The sequence below is a fragment of the Vipera ursinii genome, assembly GCF_947247035.1.
Source record: "Vipera ursinii genome assembly, chromosome: 3".
Lineage (NCBI taxonomy): Eukaryota > Metazoa > Chordata > Lepidosauria > Squamata > Viperidae > Vipera > Vipera ursinii.
Window position 1 is genome coordinate 158,493,083 of NC_139516.1, and position 14,382 is coordinate 158,507,464.

The window sequence follows — 14,382 nt, forward strand, 5'->3', positions numbered from 1 at the left end:
TTGCTTGTGACCTGCTTTTTTTTTCCTCCTTCATTCCTCATTCTGAATTCCTAAGCACCGTATTTTGCTTCCACAGCAGCTATCTTTGGAGCAATCTCTGAATGTACAGTATTCCAAAGGCACCTTGCTTTATGCACACTTTGGAAAACAGTCAGTGAGTGGGTTGCTCATAGCTAATCCAGTTCACATGCCGCAGGTCCAAGGAGAAGCAGTTGAGGTTTGTGAAACCAATGGAAACCCAGCTCTGCATCTCTCTTTGGCATACTCCACTGAAGGCAGGTTGCACTCCAATAAACCTTCCATACATGCTGGACTGAGATTAGGAACTACCGCAACCTAACTGCTCCTTTCCATATAAAATCAGCCCTGTTTAGTAGCCCCAATAGGATTGGCCCTCACTAAAGAAAATATCACGGAGATTAAAAGTGATGTCACATGCGTACAAAGCAGCTCAATTACTGATCCACCAATTTTCACTTTTCTGTTGAATGAAATAATTCTGTTTAGGCCAGGATATCAGATCTGCAAAAATATGGATGTTCACTAGGTGGTAAAAAGAATATTTTTTAGAGTTTCTGGAGACCCCTTCACTACTGGGGTTGTGTGAATTTTTACAGCCCTCACATGAAATTCTTGGGCGAAGAGGAAACCTGAATTCTTCTGTTGTTATTGTAAGCTATTCTGTGATAGACAAAGAGGGGGAAAAATATGGCAGACCAAAAACCATCAATTTCTTTGATCAAAATGACTGAGATGGCATTTAATGAAAGTAGTTTTACTCAACTAGATTTTCAACTTTGCCATAAACTCTTGTAGAATGAGACTTCTGAATATTGACCTCTTTTGACCTATTTAGAGAATAAGTATAATCTCTTTGAAATCTTGGCAAGTTTTAAGAGCCAAAGTATAGGCAGGCCTTGCTTAGTGAGCCTAAGTGGAACTGGAGTGTCCATTGCTATGCAAGCAGTCATTCAGCGAAACATTGTGTGACTGTTCTGCTTCACAATTGTAATTCTGGAAGTCCTGCTTACGAGGTGAGGCATGTGATGTTATTAGGCAAGGATCCAGTGGTGGGATTCAAATATGTGAACAACCAGTTCTCTCTGTGGATGCCACTTCCAGAAGTCCATTTTGGGCCTGGGCAACAAATAATTAGCTACCAGTTCTGCTGAAGTGGTGCAAACTGGCTGAATCCCACCCCTGCAGGGATATCATGCTTCTCCTGCCCTGCGTGAAACTGCCGACTGTGTTCTGGTACCTCCTCTATATTAGGGCTAAGTATCTTAAATCAGTCAATTTATAAATGTCATTTCAATAATTTGAGAGATTGCATTCTGACTATGATATCTCCTAAAGTTTCATTGCCAATATAGAGAAATGAAACATGCACCAATGAAACAATATGCCTGCATACTTCAGCACAGAAGTTTTTAAACTTTTTAGACTGTAGAACCTATTATTTAAAAAAATAAATCTCAGAACTCTTGATCATCAACTAAAGATGTAGCATTGGAAAATTGGCTAAAGATGTAGCATTTCCAATGCTAAAGATGTAGCACTGGAAAATTGAGTAAGCTCTTCCTCCTCCCCCCCCCTCACACTTTAGAGTCACAAATAATCTAATCAATTAACCCGGTTTGTAAAAGCTTGTTTTAGTAGCCTCAGGGGTGTCTGGAATTTTAGGGCTCTAAGAGATATAGCATTTGAAGCAAAAGCAATAATTCAGTTTTTCTCCGGAATTTAAAAAAACAAACAAAAAAAAACAGAATGAAGTTAACATTAGTTACATAGTCAAGCATGGAGGTGATCGTTGGCAACTTTATAAATAGGAAACGGGCTATTTCATCTGGCTATTCCCATCTTCCATGATGATATAAAAATGCAGCATGCATGAACCACAGTCTCAGTTGGTTGTTGGTGTTGACTTTTGTGATTGCATTTGTCAGTGACAACTTTTCCTCGGTTTCTGCAGCACTTTTCTCAGCAACCCATTTTTCATGCAGAGACATTCTCTACAAGAATATTTCCTTAGGGAGCGTTGCATGGAGACGAAAGTGACTCTCTGAACCAGCTTCTTTTTTCTTCGCTGTCTATGCTTTACTCACTCATAGCAAATCTGGTGGATATGATTTGAGATCGTGCAGAAATTCATTTAATAGGATAAAGGCGAATGGAGATAACCTATACAAAAATATACATACAGTATATTCAGTCCATGTTAAAAAGTTATATTTTTCTAGTTGTTCATACTGTATATTTTCTGAGACACTGTAGGCTAAGGATTTATAAATATGAGCTGTAACAGTGCAGGTCAATCTTTTTCTATTAATCTAAGTTTTCAGATGCACATTTATACTAGCAAATGATACATAGATTTTATGGCATTCCTACCAGCAACAGTAGTATTAAAATCATAAAAATCAAGAACTAAAAGAATGATTTTCAGATTTTGTTTGTTGGAGATGTAAAAAAAAACCAAAAAAAACCCTGAAGGTTCATTTACCTTATGATACAGTCATGAAATGGTATTTTAATGTACATAAGAAGATTCATGGGAAAATCTTTAAATCTTAAATAGATTAATATAATATTGAATTATATCTCAGAACTTTGGAATCTAAAAGTTTATGAGAAATCATGGTTGTATGGAGCATGGGAAGATTGGCAAAGAGAATTACGTTGAAAACTTGGAAAAAAATATATTATTCCAAATGTAAGGAAACAGATTTGGAAGTATATGATTTATCCATCTTGTAAAGAGCAATGTTTTGTACTAATCAAAGGATGAAACAATATTTTGAGAGAGATTTGGGAATATTGTACAACAACATTTTAGCAAGTCCTATTTTGCTTAACTTCACAATTGGGACTGGCCCTTCCATCGTTAAGTCTTGAGTTAAGTATTGACCACCCTATTTAGCTAGTAGTATTGGCAGTCCCTGTTGTCATCATTAAACAAATCTCACTTGGTCATTAGATGAGTACTTATCCCGATCCATGCCATTCCTGGCTTGGTCTCTCCAAGCCATGTTTTTCAAAGTTAAGGGACTACTTCTTCTTCAACTTGCTCCAACTGCCTATCTCTCTCCCCATCTACTGTACCTCCCCTACACTGTGGTACTCCGTGGTGACAGTGGTGGCATTGGGACTAAAGAAGAGATCTAGGTCCTTCAGCAGCCTCAGCCTGCTGCCACCATGCTTGGGTCCCTTTTTGTACCCTATTATTTTTCATTAATAACAGCCACAGAATCCCAGTTGGATCAGGATCATGTTACAAGGCTAGTTTATGTTTTGTATTTCTACACATACACACACACACACACACACACACACACACACACCCCTTTATCTTATTGACATACACAGAGATGCAAAAACATAGATTTTATAACTTTTCTCTCTGATCCTATCAGGCTTATGTTGCATTCAGCGGCAAAAATAAGAAAAGACTTGCTCTCTTGCTCAAAAACAGACAAGAGCCCATGACACAGAAAAAATGCAGTTAAGGAAAGGAAAACAATGATCAAATATCAATTATTAAACTTAAACTCTAGACATTAAACAATGTTCATGGAGTGAAGACTGAATAAATTGGTCTTTCAGTGAGACAAGAGAAATGGTATGCTTTTCATATCATCACCTTTACCCTTTTGCTTTTAAAATTTTTCCTATTTTATCATTCTTGCTCTGTAAATCCTGCCTTTCAAATAGTACAGTTCTAACTAGCTGGGTAAAAACCGCATAGATTTTCTTACAAATAGTGATAAAAGACACATTCTATTGCTAAACAAATCTGTGTAACATGAAGTTTGGACAGGTGTCAATTCATATAATAATTTAATATATCTATATCTTTCTTTCTAACAATCTTTTTTTCACAACATAGTAGAGAGATAACTAATATTGGAATATAAACTGTCATAATCTATTGAAAATGCTTATTTGGTAACAACAGATGTCCAGACCTGTAAAAACTCTTTTAGAAATCTGTACCAGATGACTGCTGTATTAGTGGGAAATAAATTTTATATAATCTATGCATTTAATACACTTGTGCTCCATTTTCACAGCATTGCTTTGGCTTCTTAGAGCATGACTGGGTATAAAACAATGTGACACATAATAATTCAGCTTAAATCCATCTGGGAGGAAAATTACAATTTTTATTTGGTTTGCCAATGAATTGCCAACACACATAGCTCAAATGAAAAACAAAACTTTATTTTGTAGAGAATTTAAATGTCTAGAAGTTACTGAAATGTAAAGCTGTATTTAACTATAGGAAGAATATTATCATTTTAAATTCTAGAGAGACATTTATCTGCTAAGGATTTGAAACTCTGAATTTCAGTTTCTTTCACATATTTGACAATAGTTTCTGGTTGAAAAAACAGAAATCAGAATTGATATAGCAATATATTCTAACTAAACAGCCCTTGGTTTGCAATTCTCAAGGGCAAATCTGAATCCAGATATCAAACCGAGAATTCCTTTGAGTTATTTTTGCCTCCTGAAGAATTTATGAACGATATTTAATTAGTTTTCCCACCAATTTCAGATAAGATGTCACAAGTGATCACTGAAGGAGACTAAAATGTGATAATGCAGCAGAGTATTAAGTGTTCTCTCTCTCCTTTTCTCTTTCTTCAGCTGGAAAGTAAGAATTCACTCATTTGGATGGAGCTTCTCAGGAAGAAAATCAAATCAATCCTGTGATTTATTACATATATTATTAGATATTTGCTACCCAACACTTTTGTGGCCAATTCTCACTTAGTTAAATGTAATAAACTCAGGGAATGCTTGGAAAAGATAGCAATGAGTTAAATCTTTCTTTCTCTCTCTCTCTCTCTTTTTCCTCAGATGGAAATGTTCTGTCATGATGTGGTTTGTGTGACAGCCCAAAGTGCACATAAGTACTTCCTTTTGCATTAGCTGTATGAGGTCATTGCTGTGATTACTTTGAACCTTTGGATACAAATAAGACCATTTCTGATGAAATCATAAATTGCTTCCATTAAGAGACCTAAAACAGTTTAAATTGTCACCACTGGTATTCTTACAGCTCTTGGATAAGTCAATTGAGGCTACTGGAATTTTATTTTAATAACAGCAAATGTGGTATGCCAGCCATAACACTACTTAAAGTCACTGTCAGAAACATGACTTCTATAGTGGCAGTTCGATTTGTAGAGGCAATGGGAATGTCTGCTGCCAGCCTCAGAATGGATGAGGAGCCAAATCTGTCATGAACCTTGAAAACTTAATATATCACTAATGACAGTTAATTTTAGTGGCTGGGCCCCATGCAGGCAAGAGAATTAATAGCAAATCTCCTGGCAATGAAGATCTCCAACTTTGCTGCTGGAAACAAGTCCAAACTACTTCATTCTTGAACTCCACAGAAGCCTAAAGAGAAAGAGATCTTCTCAAATGACACCAACAATACAACTGAAGGGATTCCAAAGCAGAAAAAGAAATAGACATTTTTTTCTGAAGAATGGAGGGAATTTTCAGCAGGATATCAAGTGGATTATTTCAAACAATCAATAGCAAAGAGGGAGCAGGTGGGGAAAAGAAGAAAAGCCCAATGACCAAACTGTTTACAAGTTCTTTATTTTTTTAAAAAATCCCTTTTCATTTTCCACTTGAATTCATTTCCCCTTCCTATGGTAGTCTTGCTTTCTCCATATTTCCTGCTACAGAAGACTTCCTCCTCTATTCCTTTGCAATTGCTTAGGACGCTGAGCTTGTCGATCAGAAGGTCAGCAGTTTGGCGGGTTGAATCCCGAGTGCCGCGTAACAGAGTGAGCACCTGTTACTCGTCCCAGCTTCTGCCAACCTAGCAGTTCGAAAGCACGTAAAAAATGCAAGTAGAAAAATAGGGACCACTCCGGTGGGAAGGTAACAGCATTCCGTGCGTCTTTGGCATCTCATCATGCCGGCCACATGACAACGGAGACGTCCTTGGACAAACGCTGGCTCTTCGGCTTTGAAACGGAGATGAGCACCGGCCCCTAGAGTTGGAAACGACTAGTACGCATGTGCAGGGGAACCTTTGCCTTTACCTTTAGCATCTTGTCACTGGAGGTGATCAGTACTAAAGTGAAAGGAGGCCCTGATCTCTGAAGTGTCAATTCATTGAAGAGGGCATGAGAAATCCAAAGAGGGAGTTTTAAAAGCAGAGGGGGGAGAGAGTGTAGGTAAAAAGAAGTCACTGCAAAAAGTGAAAAAGGACAAAGGAAATGTGACTAGAAGAAAGGAAAAAGTTTACGATGTGTATCTACTTCAATGCATTATAAAATAATGCCCCTTTCAGTTTTCCTTCCAGATTTTAGGCTTTTTTTAAAAAAAATAGTTCCTTGATACAGTATTTTGTTTACTAGAAAATGCCACTAATTTCTTTTTGGGGCCAGAACAAGTCATATTTTTGGTCCCCAATTCAGGTTAATTAAAATGCTTAGAAGCAAACTGTTAAAAGAATATAACAAAGCAGATCCCTATTCCACTGCAGATAAGAATATACTGTATGTATTTCTTTGTATTTATTTACTATATACTGTATACTGAGATCTTTAGATTGCAAAATACACCCCAGAATTGGGTTTGGCTTGTCTATGGATCGGTTTATCTGTGATTATATGTGGTAATGCTTTTTTAAAAAAGGTGTTTACATATACTCAGAAAGAACCCCATTTGCAGATAAGCTAGCCCTCTAATTCTGAACCAAAAGATCATGAAAATTATTAAGTGGGTCTGGCTTTCCCACCAACTTTGCTTATCAAAACATGATCACATGACTCTGGGACACTGCAACCATCATGAACATGAGTCAGTTACCATGCTTCCAAATTTTGATCATGTGACCGTGGGGATGCTGCAACATTTGTGTGAGAAACAGTCATAAATCACTTTTTTTCAGGACTGTTCTCATTTGAACGGTCAGTAAGTGAACTGTTGTAAGTCAGGGACTATCTGTATATTGTTATGCCTGCCTTCAGCACAACTGTCCAGAAAGGTTTATTTACAAGACCAAACAGGTGATCCTCACTTAACAACTGCACTGTTTCATTCAAAATTATGATGGCCTTATATGACCAGTGCAAGGAATGAAAACTTAAACAACTTTAACATGCAATCATAATAAAACGAAGAGCCAAAAGACAGTATTATGCAGAGGTCCCCAACCATTGGGCACTAGGGACTGGTTCCATGGAGAAAGGTTTTTCAACGGACAGGAGAGTGTGTGGTTTTGTGTGCTGCCTGCATCTCACAGATGGGGCTTTGCTTGTTTGTGTGGACCGGTTGTTGGCATGGCACTGGTCCACGGTTGGGGACCCCTGGTATAATGAATCCTGTTTTCATGGTTTGTACTGGTGACACAATTGGAGAAAAAAATCCTGCCATTTCCAGAAAAAAGGAAGACATTGATCCCTTCTCCTTGTCGAGGATCTTCTGATGTCCTAGAGTTGTATTGGAATGTTGAAATTCAGCTTTGTGTGCATTGGCTTTCTGCCCTTGGAAGCATATTGACCACTAGAGAGGAACTGAAAGAATCCATACTGAAATTTTCTCCCTTTGTCTTCATATCTTAATTTGCATGTCTGTACATAACCTGCCTCTTGTTGATTAGGATTTATTTTTATTTTTTTTATTTAAAAAGTTTTACAATACATTTTGACTTTAATCCCCCCCTCCCCCACCCCTATCCCTCTCCCCCACTCCCTCCTCCCCCCCCGACTTCCCAGAGCTAAATACAGGGCATAAAATCAAAAAACAAACATAAACACCCCTATATTATCAACAATAAAGTATAAATTCTATCTCTCTCTAGCTCATATAAAATGAATACAAACAATATTAATATTACAAATAAAGTAGAGAAGAAAAAGAGGAAAACAAAAAAAGATCTTTACTCAAAATAAATTTTCTTAATCCCAGTCCTTATTCATATTAATTTCAAAAAAAAGGGAAAAGAAAAAAAAACCTTTCACCTGCTATTTGCATTCTCCCACCTTTCTCTAATTTCCAAACAAATTCTCAGTTACGCACCAAAAGCGCTTATCTCTGTTAATCTTAATAATCTCCAACCAAACTAAACTATAATCTAAAATAGTTCTTGCGTGTATCACGCCAAATGTCTCACAGTTCCAAATCATCCTTAAGTTCAAATAAAAGTTCAAATAAAAAGAGTATATATATAAAAAAAAATTTAAGCAATCTCTAAGACAACTTGTTATTAATTAGGTGCTTACATACCCACTCTTAGTTCAACACATACTTTAAGTCCGTAACCCTAATATACTTTTCTAGCAAGCAAATAACATCAATCTTAAATTATATAAAATATTAAAAAAAAGAAAAAAAAACTTTCTTTCTCCTCTATAATAATTTTACTCCATTGACATTCTAATCTAAAAATTTAACCAGCAATCTTAACGCCCCAAAACTTTTGGAGCACCTCTGTCATGACCCCCAAAACTTCTTTAGACCGCTCTCCTCCTACATCTTCATTGTAAGCACACTTTGAAGATTCCATAACTTTCCGCTGGTCTTGCTCTTGCTCTCGTCTCGCTCTTCTTAGGGCGGCACGCGTCATCTTCTGGCCTCCTGCAACAACTGATGAGACTGTAGCTTGATCCCCTCCACCACCATTGTCCTCTGTCTGTCTGTCTGCAACATCTTGAAACTTTCCCACACCGTGTCCTTTTGCAGCTTCCAAAAATGATAGGGGGGTTGCTTTTAACACATTACTATAAAAATCACGTGCCTGAGCCACAGTAACCAAACGATGTCTTTTACCTTCGTGCGTTGTCACCAACCCAACTGGAATCTCCCATCTGAACTTAATATCACATTTCTTAAGTTCCTGTACTAGAAATGTGAAATCTTTCCTTCTCCTTAGGATCTTCGGAGGAATCTCTTTTAAAACCAAAACTTCTTGCTCAGCCACTACCAAATTAGTATCATAAGCAGCTTGAATGACTTCATCTCTAATTACTCTCTTTGTAAAATAGACCACCACATCTCTGGGTAACTTCCTCTGTCTTGCAATCCATGAATTTACACGAAAAACTTTGTCCATATTTCCCTCAATTTCAGATGCTGACTGGCCCAGTACCCCTTCCAGAGCCTCAGAAATCAGCTGCTTTAAATCTTCTTTACCATTCTCCTTTAAACCCCTAATTCTAATAGCATTCTGCATCTGATTATACTGAACAAGGCTCAATTCTTCATCCATTTTATCCCTTATATTTTCATTTTCTAATACCTTTGCTTCTAATATAGAGTTCTTTTGACTGAGATCCTCCACTTTTACATCCAGCTGTTGCACACATTCAGCTACGGATACAACCTTAGACAAAATGTCCACCCTCATTGCTCTCAGCTTCTCTTCCATCTTCTTCTCCAATTTCTCCATTTTCTCCTCCATTTTCTCCTCCAATTTCTCCTCCAGCTTTTTCAACTTTTCATCCATCATATCAGACATCAGTTGTGCGTGCTTTCCAAGAGCGTCTTGTAAATCTTTAAGCGTCAATACCGGAAGAGATGCAGGAGGAAGCAAAGCTTGCAGTGAGGTCTCTTGCACCAGGGAAGACCCCGCATTCCGAAGAGCTTTAGAAGTTTTAGCCGCCATCTTCCCCCACTTTCACTTATTACGCACTTTCACTTTAAAGCTATAAAATCCATTGAGCTAGAGAGTAAAAATAAAGAGTCCACTTCACCTTGACCTCCTGTACCGCTCTGCCTTCATCTTGATAATCAAAAGTATTTCCTTTTGGCAGGGGTGGTTGCTAACGCCTGGCTCTGCTCCAAGAATCCCAGAGCAGAGGCGCTGCGCAGCTCGGAGCAACCCAGGCTTCGGGGGGGCTCATCCTTCAGCCGCCCAAGCTCTCAGCTCAGGCGGCCCCAGAGAGCTCAACCCCTACCTGGGGCCTCACCCCCTCCTCTTCTCCCGAGGAGGGGGCTTCAAATCCATCTAAACAGCTGATAGACGCTGTTTACGATGGAAAAACACAGCTGCGGAGCGGGCAGCCCGAAAACGGCTGTCTTTCGACATCGCGTCGCCACCGGAAGCCGATTAGGATTTATTTAAAGGATTCTACCACTTTCTTCCTCTTTCAGTTCTAACTCTCTTCCAGTTCTAACCTACATTGCTCAGGTACACTTGATTCATTCCTTCTCCATAGTGAAAAAAAAACTGTGCTACATATACAGGCTCTTACCTGTGGAGAGACTTAATTAGCTTAGGCATTCATAAATTCTAATTCCTAAAATAAAGCTTATGTTTATTCACTTTCATGCAAACACCTGTCCCAATATTACTTTTCACAATAATTATACTCCAGACTTCAGTGTTTCTCTCGCCAGCCATTCTTTCTGCGATGTATAAATAAATGCTATCTGAAATTCTAACTCCTTGAATTCTGTGACAAAGAACAGTTGACAGAGAGATGACAGAGCTATCTTAATAGGTATGTAAAAGAAGTCCTCTATTGATCACCTGACAGGAGGGTTGCAACTACGAGCAATTTTGATATATCACTGTGCCAATGGCACTGCATCCGTGGACAGGGAAAAGTTGTTTCAAGGCAGAAAAATGCTGCTTTAGAAATGACAACTTATGTGCTTCTAGCCCCAGATGGTGTTCTCATTGGAGGTCATTCTACTGTTGCACTGCTTTGGGATAATATTGTAGCAGTATGCTGACCTGATTAAATATTCTGAATGCAGAACCACCAACCTGCCAGTCACAGAAATATTGATAGAACAGTTGTAAGTATAATGATTTAAGAAAATTCTAGCAAGATATTTTATTTTTTTTGATGTGGAGGAAAAAGATGTGTGATGAGATGTGTGGGTCAAGAGGAGGAACTTAGTTACTGCCTGGAATCAGAACAGTTCTTGGCTGACAGAAATCTGTACATGACTATTGACTGTACAGACGTGTGTTATAGAGTCTTGACATTATAAATAACCCAAAGAAACCATCTCACTTTAGGTGTGTATGTATCCCACACACATACCACACATATATTTATTTATTTATTTAGATTTCTATACTGCCCTATTCCTGAAGGACTCAGGGCGGTTTATAGGGCAGCATAAAATACTATATAAAAGATAATATAAAATTAAAATAAATTAAATTAATTAAGCCCAACAATTAAAACAATATTTAAAAAGCTAAAACCCCTTCAGTCCAGGCCTCATAGATCGAAAAGCCAGGTTTTCAGGTCCTGGTGAAATGAACGCAGATCGGGGGCGGTCTGGAGTTCCACAGGTAAATCATTCCAAAGGGCAGGCGTGCCCACAGAGAATGCCCTCCCTCTGGGGATCACCCGCTGGCACTCCCTAACCGGCGGCACCCTAAGGAGGGCCTCTCTGTGGGAGCGCACAGGATGATGGGAAGTTGATGCTGGCAGCAGGTGCTCCCTAAGATAATCCGGACCCATGCCATGTAGGGCTTTATAGGTCATCACCAGCACCTTGAATCTTTTCAGCCAACCTTTTCAGTATCTTGATCTTTTTTTTCATAAGTTGTTACATTTAGATGCAGAAAAAGCTAAATAAATAAATAAATAAATAAATAAATAAATAAATAAATAAATAAATAAATAAATAAATAAGTAAATAAGTAAATAAGTAAATAAGTAAATAAGTAAGTAAGTCTAATTAAAATATATGGAGAATTCTGGCTCAGAACGGGCCTGAGTGTATAACACATGTGGGACCACCTGTTTCCAACACTCTGTGCTCATCCCATCAGATCAGGCAAAGTGGGCCTGCTGCAGGTCTCATCAGTAAAGCAATGGTGCTAGGTGGGTCTTCAAAAGTTTGCCTTCTCTGTTTCAGTGCCCATCTTGTGGAACAGGTCCTCCTTGAGAAATGGACACCAATGAGCCCATTGGTTTTCCAAGGTGGCTTTTCCCCCAGATGCTCGTACCAAGGTGTTAATGGAACTCCCATGTGAGTTCAAGTGTTTGTGAAATTTGTTTCATGGGCCCTGACAGCTATTTCTGATATGCTATGTTTTTAATGTTATGCAGTGCAATTCTTGCTTTTATTCGTTTGCTGTCCAGAGTGCCTTCGTAGATGGGCATTCATAACAATATGTTAAATAAGTAAATATTATTTAAAGTAAATGTCCCCAGAAAGCAAGGGGGCAGGGAAGAAAACTTTTATTCTGAAAAAAAAGTTGATTGATGTATTTATGTTTGGATCATGTAGGGAGAAAAGGATTATTTTCCCCCTTTCCTACTTAACTAAAATGCTTTTTTGGCTTAAATTCTATTTTTTTGTTTCATTTGAAGTAAAACCAAACCAGCGTTATTGACTTTTAGGTTAATCCTTGTTTTAACATTTTCTCTTAGGGTACTTCTGTATTCCAGTCACCTTGGAATGCATTAAGTTGTAGCTGCTGCACAAACTGTTTTATGAAGAAGGAAAGCAAGAATCTCTTAAACCACAGGAAATAAAATACTGCCACACATTAGGAACCTTTATTTTCACAAATAAACAAATGGCTCTTTTTTGAAAATTCAACAAAATCTTATTTCTGATAAGTCACGTTTATAGAAGCCATGCAGAATAATGTATTGCTGCCTTTTTTTTTTGAAAACTTTTTCAGATGGATGATGTTCCATCACCAGAAGAGCTGAGTACACTAGGTCAGAGGTGCCTAATCTTTTTGGCACCAGGGACTGGTTACATAAAAGACAATTTTTCCATGGACTGCGGGGGGGGGGGGGGGGGTTTGAGGGAGAGGTTTCATGATGATTCAAGTGCATTATATTTATTGTAAATTTTCTAAGCAAACAAACAAACAAATGAATGAATAATGCACTTTATTTCTTATTATTGTACTAGATTAGACCCGTGACTTTCTGCTTTTAAGAAAGTAGGGAGGAAAAGAGACAATCCTAAACTCAGCCTTCCAACAAAACAAAACACAGAGCCAGTATGCTGATGAAGTTCTAAGAAAACCAGAGAGAGAGAGAGGGGAGGGGAGGGAGGGAGGGAGACCAAATCAACTCGGCACTGCACAAGCACCCAGTAGTCTTGGAAAAGGTTGCAAGCCATTGAAAGCAGTGCTTGACTTGCAGACTTGGAAAGCTGCATAAAGAAAGGAGGAACACACACACACACACACACACACACACAAATACACCAAATTGAACCTTGAAAAATCAGGCAGGATGTTGCCAAAACACAAGGCACCTGGAGCATCAAAATAAAAGCAAAAAACTGCAGTTGAATTGTAATGGAACCCACTGGTCTTAGAAAAGGTGCAGATGAAAGAGAGAATCTTTTGGAGACACAGTGCTTAAGGTGAAATCGGTTTCTCCCTGCCCCTATATGCACCCTGAGAAAGACATTCTCATGCACACATACCTTGGGGAGGGTGTTCCTCCTCCAACGAGGCTTTGTGGGAGGCCCGGGTTGCAAGCTGGGCTTGCATGTGTTTGTCTTGCAAACTTGGAGAGTTGTATGAAAGGACTGTGGAGTGCCAGGAGGGGTTCCAGGAGAGGAAGAAAGTGAGGAGGAAGAAGAGGAGGAGGAGGAAGAAGTAAAAGGAGGAAAAGGGAGTAGGACCAGGAAGAGGAGGCAGAAGAAGAGATAGCAGAAGAAGGAGGAAGAGAGAGAGGAGGAAGGACGCAGAGCTCAGATGTTGCAAACCAGTTGCAAGTGCAGCCATCAGAGGACCTTGCACTGAGCAAGATGGCTTCTGCCCTGCCACTCTCCCACCCCTGCCCAGACTCCTGCAGACTTGCTGCATTCCTGGAGGTGGAAGATGCCCTTTCAGCACATCTCTAGCTGCACAGCCCGGTTCCTAAGTGGCTGCAGCTTGGTACCGGTCCACTGAGGGTTGGGGACCTCTGCTGTAGGTAATGCCATCCACAGAGGCTCAAATATCACCACTATTTTTCTTCTTGCAGATAATCTATTTTATAGCAGAATTTAGCATATTAAGAATGGTGTATCTGTATATTAGGGATGCGGTGGATCAGTGGGTTAGGATGCTGAGCTTGTCAATCAGATGGTCGGCAGTTTGGCCGGTCAAATCCCAAGTGCCGCGTAACAGAGTGAGTGCCTGTTACTCGTCCCAGCTTCTGCCAACCTAGCAGTTTGAAAGCACATAAAAATACAAGGAGAAAAATAGGGACCACTATGGTGGGAAGGTAACAGCATTCTGTGCACCTTTGGCATCTAGTCATGCCGGCCACATGACCACGGAAACGTCCTCGGACAAGTGCTGGCTCTTCAGCTTTGAAACAGAAATGAGCACTGGCCCCTAGAGCAGACATGTCAAACACAAGGCCCGGAGGCCGGATCCGGCCCGCGAAGTGGTTTCATGTGGCCCGCGAAGCCATCCTGGAA